A 6,423-nucleotide genomic window follows, 5' to 3' on the forward strand; every position below is an offset into this window, starting at 1 on the left:
ATTTTCATCCCCCCCTCTGGTCCCTCTCAAACTGAACCTGTCCACCCACACCCACACCATAGCCTATTTGTTCTGTATGACTGAGAATGTAAACCCATTAACCTTACAGAAATAGCCAGCAGTTCATTCTTTGCTGTCCGAAGTAAGACGTCCCGACACGTGAAAAGTCCCGCAGACCAGCCAGAAAACTACAGTAGGAGAAGAGCTCTGTGGGCCTGACACCAGTTGAGCGTCACGCAGATAACTGTGCGCTTTATGTACCTACAGGATTACAGAGCGGACCCTTAGAGGCTTTTACACTCTGTGAAAAATAGCCAGTTATTATTAAAGATATGAGGATCTTTACAGTGTTATTTTCTGATGTGTATATAAGTACAAAAGCACACTAGAAAAAGGAAATTCTGATCTTTAACGGGATACAAAGCGAGAGTTGCGTGCATAGTGAAGTTTTTTTTCCACTTTAAAACCTTTTAAAAAAAAACTTTTATGGCTGTTAATGAGGCACTATGGGTCATTAAGAGTGTCTCTGAGTTATTTCAAAATATAAGAAAGAAGGTGGACAATGCTTTTTTTTAATGCATGAGATTTTTTTTTTCTTGCAGCCGCTGTAAGGAAAGGTTTTTCTGTTCAAACTTTTATTGCTGTTGGTGCACTTTATATATCTGTTGCATTATTTTTTAGAGTTTCATTCTTAGAGATGGTTGTTCTGTTCGCTATAGATTTTGGTTGTCCTTAAATTTATATTTTAAAATCAAATTTTCTCCTTTAAACCTTAATCTCCGGATCAGAATTATGTTATTTTTCTCTCTTGTAAAGAAGAAAGAAAAAAACAACAACTTTGGATCACAGTAAGCATATGCAGTTTTCTTTCCCCCCCTCCGCTCAGAAAACAGTTAAATAGTTGCAAAACAATCCAGGGTGGCACTGATTGGCAAGAACAGAAATTTGATTTGTCAAAGATATAAGCTTTCTATGTCTGCAACCCACACAGTATGCACCACAGCGAGGTTCTCCAAATCTGTGTCTCTTATGCGCAAAGAGAAAACTTGAAAAGAAGAAAAGTTTTGCCTATTTTTCCTCTAAAATTATGCAAATAAAGATTGGAGTGTTGCTGCTTCGTGTCTAAAAGAAAATGCACTTTTTGACTTTTTACCCTAAAAATACAGATAAAATAATAATAATAATAATAATCAGTGACCATCAACTGGTATTATTCATTGTATTAATTCAAGAGTTTGCTGATGGGAAGTCAGCTGCATTCAATTACCCTTCATCTAATTTAGCTGAAGCCTTAATTGCGCTCAGGGTGGTGCGGTTGTTTGTGCTAAGCTCTGTAGACTTCTGTGGAGAAATACGACCCGCCTCTTAAGAACAATCCAAATTCAAATGAGACTTATCTACGCCAGACTGATCAGACGGATTAAGAGTTATTAAAACCTATAAAGGGCTGAAAGCAGAAGATTCAGCAGCCCCAAAGTCCGCTACGTGGCGACTCTAGAGGATTTCTCTGTAAACACAATCAAACCACGGGGAAAAAAAATTATATAGACATCATCTACATAGAGCCTGTGATGAATAAGCAGCTGTGGAAATTATATACTGCGCTTTTTCCACTGGAAAAGGGGAGCATAAAATTAATCAAACGGATTTAGAGAAACACCACCTGAGCATGATTTTGCTTTAAAAATCTAACAATGTAAACTTGGATGAACACCTACAGTATTTCAGCCCAAGAAGGCAGTTTTGTAAAGACTGTTACTACAATTGTATCCATGTATCGATGTCAGATACCAAAAAACTGCTTTTGTTTCTTATCCATGTGTTTCTTTTCTTTGGGATTTATCCTGTTATGGTTATATATGAAACACTGCGAAGACCGATTCTGGAAAATCCCGGGGAAACAATGAAAAAATAGATACTGGTGTCAAGTCCCTCGATTTAACCTATTTTATATTCCGATGAACCACACTTCTAAAACTGATTGACTTTTTGTATTGCCCACTAAATGCAGCTCGGCCTGCTTTCTAATCTAGTCTAATTCGGCTGCCATGCTCTTGGCCCATAATAAAAGAGTGGGCAGCGAGCTTCTAGGCCCACAAAACCACGACAATAAAAAAGAAAAGAGAAAAAAGAAAGAAAAAAATCATACAGGATCATCAAATAGAAGAGAGGTGCTTTTAGGTTTTGAAAGGCACAGGAAGCTGGAGGATTTGGTTAGACCCCTGCAATGGTGACAGGGCTGATATTAGAGACCCCCATTCATCTGGAGGGAGGGGTGGTGTGATGGAGGGGGTGCATCTGCAGAGGGCCCACCGCCCTCTGATCTGTGAGCTGGCACACATCACGGCGTCCATTCACAAATCCTCCTTCTGCGCGTCACCTTTTGTAGTACTCCATAGTACTGAGCGCTGGTGACGTATAAGACAATCCTACCCAGAAAAATACAGAGGAAAAAAAATAGGTTATAGGAACTCAAGGACAGGGCACATGCGCACAATGCATGCGATACATTATAATAGTAGGAGGAGTATATGTCTGTATATATGCGTGTGTGTATGTGCGCGTGTGAGGTAGAGGGGAGGGGTATAGAGCTATAAGTGATTATGAAACACACCTGGTTAGTGTGTATATACGCTGCACGCAAAATATGCATTCAAAGACAGGGAATATTAACCCTTTCAGGGCAAAAGAAGAGATGCCCCAATGCTTTTTTTTAATTTTTTTGCAGACAAACAAAAAGACAGAAAAAAACGGAAGCATTCACTTATTTAGTAGAACCTGACAGATATGACAAGTACAATAATCAATGTTTCCTGCTTCCGTGAACAAGAACAGAATATAATCATAAGAAATGCCCATTTTATAGGCTATGTTTTAACCATAAGGCGGCACCCGGGATGCAGAATTCAAGAAAAGCTAACCAGCTAAATGAATAATGTTGAGCCTATATGTGAGAGGAAAAAATCCTTATAGCGGGATCAAGAATTTTTAAATCTTTATATCTTTGATTAGAGCTTTGACGGGCCTGCTGGAGGCTATTTTGGAGGTTACCTGGCAGCGTGTTAAAGAGCAAATGATGGCAAACAGGGTCCAGGAAATGAAAATATTTCACATGTTGTGTTCAAAATGTTAAATGGTTGCAGGGGATGTTTCTGACTCGCCAGAAAATTATTATCCCCCCCAAAAAACAGCTGTCTCTGGCTCTATGGCTGCTACTCTTTGACCAGTGGACTTTTGTTGTTGTTGTTGTTGTTGTTGTTCTTGTCAAAATATAAAAAGTCATCTTGAACAAAAACTACAGCTAGGGTTAAGGTATAACCCCTGCACTACAATGGTTAGGTTATAACAGTAACTATAAGATTATAAGTTGATTGACTGGGAAAATAGCACAAGCAAAAATAAAGTAATTGTAACTGTTCAGTAATTTGATCATTTTCTTGCGTGTGGAAAGTCTGGGCCCAGGCTTGGTGAGGCAAGGGGGACTGATAAGTTACCGTCGTTAAGGCTTGTGATTTAAAAATCACGTTTTACAAATCAGTAAATAAGGGAAACAAAGCGCATTCTGAAGAAAATGCAGTGGCGCCACCAAATCACCACAAGAGCCGAAACAGAGAAAGTAATATAGCAGCTCTCGTTGGCTGTTCTGGCATATAAGCGTGCCAAAACAGGCAAACATGAATAAAAGACCATGCCAATAAAACACAGCTTTATAGATGTCAGTTAACGCCTGCCTATATTTAAAGTAATAATGAGAATATGTCGATAACTGAATCGTATGGTACTATTTTAACCCTTAATAAACCAGATCAGACCGTCCTGGAAAATATAATTTGACAAAAACCCGAAAAAGGTCGACCAGAAAGTCTCGTTAGCATCCAGCACCACAGAAATGTTCAGCAGGCAAAGCAATAACTGATTATTAGGAGCTAAAACAGAGCACGATCCTTTTGTCTTTTCATCAGTCATACTCAAAACAAGCCAGTCCAAAGTGGGCAGACAATAGTGAATCGGAACCCCCACAATGACCGGGATTATGGATTTGTACAGCATAAAGAAATAAGCATGTGTGTTCCAGATTTGAGTCAAAACCTTGTTTTCGTCTAAAAACTGCACCAGGCTGAGATGACTTCCTTGCACCGCACAGAAGCAGCACTGAGAAATAGCTCAAAGAGTCATTATTTCCAAATCCGACTTTCAAACAAATCTCGTCCTTTATTTAAAAACGCTTTAACAATATGAGCCAATGGAGTGATATTAGTGGACGCTCTTTCACTCTAAAGACAAATAATATTTCAGGCTTAGATTGGTTTAGATGTGCATATTTTTTTAGTGCACAAAGGCCCCTATTATAATTCAGAGTCTGAAATGGTGTCATTTCCTCCAGACATCCCTGTTTTGCTATGAGGTTAGAGGCCAAGCCCAGGCGGTAGCGGCCTGTCTGTGAATCCATTGTGTGCTGCTTATTTAGCGCTCAACATTAATCTGCGCTTCCCCTCACAAGTGAGAAACAATCGCAGCGTGAGAGTGGCCTGTCTAATTACATCTTTCACTCCCAACTTTCACTGTTTGGATTGGGCCCTTTTGTGACTGGGGAGATGTTAGACGGGAGCAGAAGGTGCTGCTCAGGTATGGTGTAAAAATACTAAACAGAAGCATCATTATCACAAAGCAAGAATTTTATTTTAAATCAAATCAGCTAGAAGCATGTGATGGTGCACTTTGCAAATCTCTGCAACTAGGAGCTGGACATAGCCGTGGAAACGCGCACTGTGTGAATTCCAAGAAAATATTTTGCTGTGCTGCTTCACCGCTATTGCTTTGCAAAAAATAAATTCATAAAGCCTGTATTTAACAAGTGAGAAAAAAATAATCAAGAAAATTATGTCTCCCACGGGGGAAAAAACGGGCATAGACTAAACCAGCTTAAATTACAGATTTTTTGTGTTGCACAAATAGAAATGAAAACAGCTTTGGACTCCACTTCTCAGCCAACCTTCACAGTTTTCCCAAACCCAAAGCATGTGCACAAATCAAATCAAACAAATACATCACATCAGAGCAAACTGCCGGCTTGTGGTGCCCAAATAATTAGCTAACACGAGGAAACAGGTTATGTCCTGAATTAATTTGAAGAATCTAAGAGGCGCCAGCCAGAAAACCTAGTGACTAAGACAAAGCGTTTTTCTAATAATAAAAATAAGCCAGCCGAAAAACTCCTCACTCAGTCTCAGTCTTGCTGCTCCTCGGGTCATCCCCGATCCACTCTGGCTCTCTTTCTTTTTTTTAAATGCACTTCTCCGGTTCAAACGCCAGAGAAGAGCCGTCCTCGCGAGCCGGTGGCGTCCTGGGAAGTGAAGCGCAAACTTGGTGCTGGTCAGCAAAGTTACTCAAAGTTTTGTCTTTGGCGCGACTCTGTATCCCGAGCACCGCGCACAAAACAGTTTGTTTGCATCACTGATTTCTTTTAAAGGGATATGGACCCAGTTCTTGGTCGACCGCAGCGTCACGACAGGCGAACATGAGAACATCAAAAATACTCAGCGCACTTCCCCGTGCGTTTGAAAGCAGACAGGGAAGACTCTTTTGGCTGTCACGTTTTAGTTTTGATGCAATTTGTTGCCAGTTATGAGGCGACTGAAAGCAACATGACACATCCGACCACCCTGCACATCAGTGACGAGTAAACAGAAAATCTGCTGTTTATTTGGGGGATAAAGGGCATAAATGCTCGGAGATTAAGTTGCATTTTTAAAGTAAACACACATACATTACTTTTAGGTGAAAATATGAGCACGTAGACACCCAGAAAAAAGGCTATCCGCATTTAACCTTGGCCAGGACGGAGTGTTCTCAAGCCTTAGTTGACCTTACCAGTGCTCTAACTACATTCAATAAAGCTAAATTGTAATGTATAAACTCAACAAGTAGTTATTTTATTGTTGTAGTGTTTTCAGATGGCATTTTAAAACTCGCCTCAAAGATCTTCATATCACGCATCCCCACGCATGTCTGCATTGGACCAGTTAGCCATTTTGTTAAAATTCCGTCTCATTTGCCTTCATATGAGTAAATCATCACTTCTTATTATGTTAGAATGAAACTGTATTTAATTGCGGACGTGCGTAAAAGTGTCGAAAATTAAACTTTATAGTTATAAAAATGCTATTGAATAAAAAATATATATATACACACGTGTATAAATGGCCTATATAGTAAAAAATTTGCTACTTGTGTTATTGGGAATCCCTGCTTGCCCTGCAAGCAAGGAACCCCGGGGGTCCCCGCAGCTCAATTTGACAACCGATGCTCCAGTGTCCTATTGTTTTAATATACACGACAAAAACCGACATGCATGGCGTTTTTAAATTGAAAACCCCAAAGCGCCCCAAAATAGAATAAAATAAGTCACAGGTTCATAAACAC

The sequence above is a fragment of the Aulonocara sp. 'chitande type north' Nkhata Bay genome, linkage group LG9, assembly GCF_057382095.1.
Source record: "Aulonocara sp. 'chitande type north' Nkhata Bay isolate Kocher_YH1m ecotype deep benthic linkage group LG9, A_spYH_male_GT1.1, whole genome shotgun sequence".
NCBI classification, from domain to species: domain Eukaryota; kingdom Metazoa; phylum Chordata; class Actinopteri; order Cichliformes; family Cichlidae; genus Aulonocara; species Aulonocara sp. 'chitande type north' Nkhata Bay.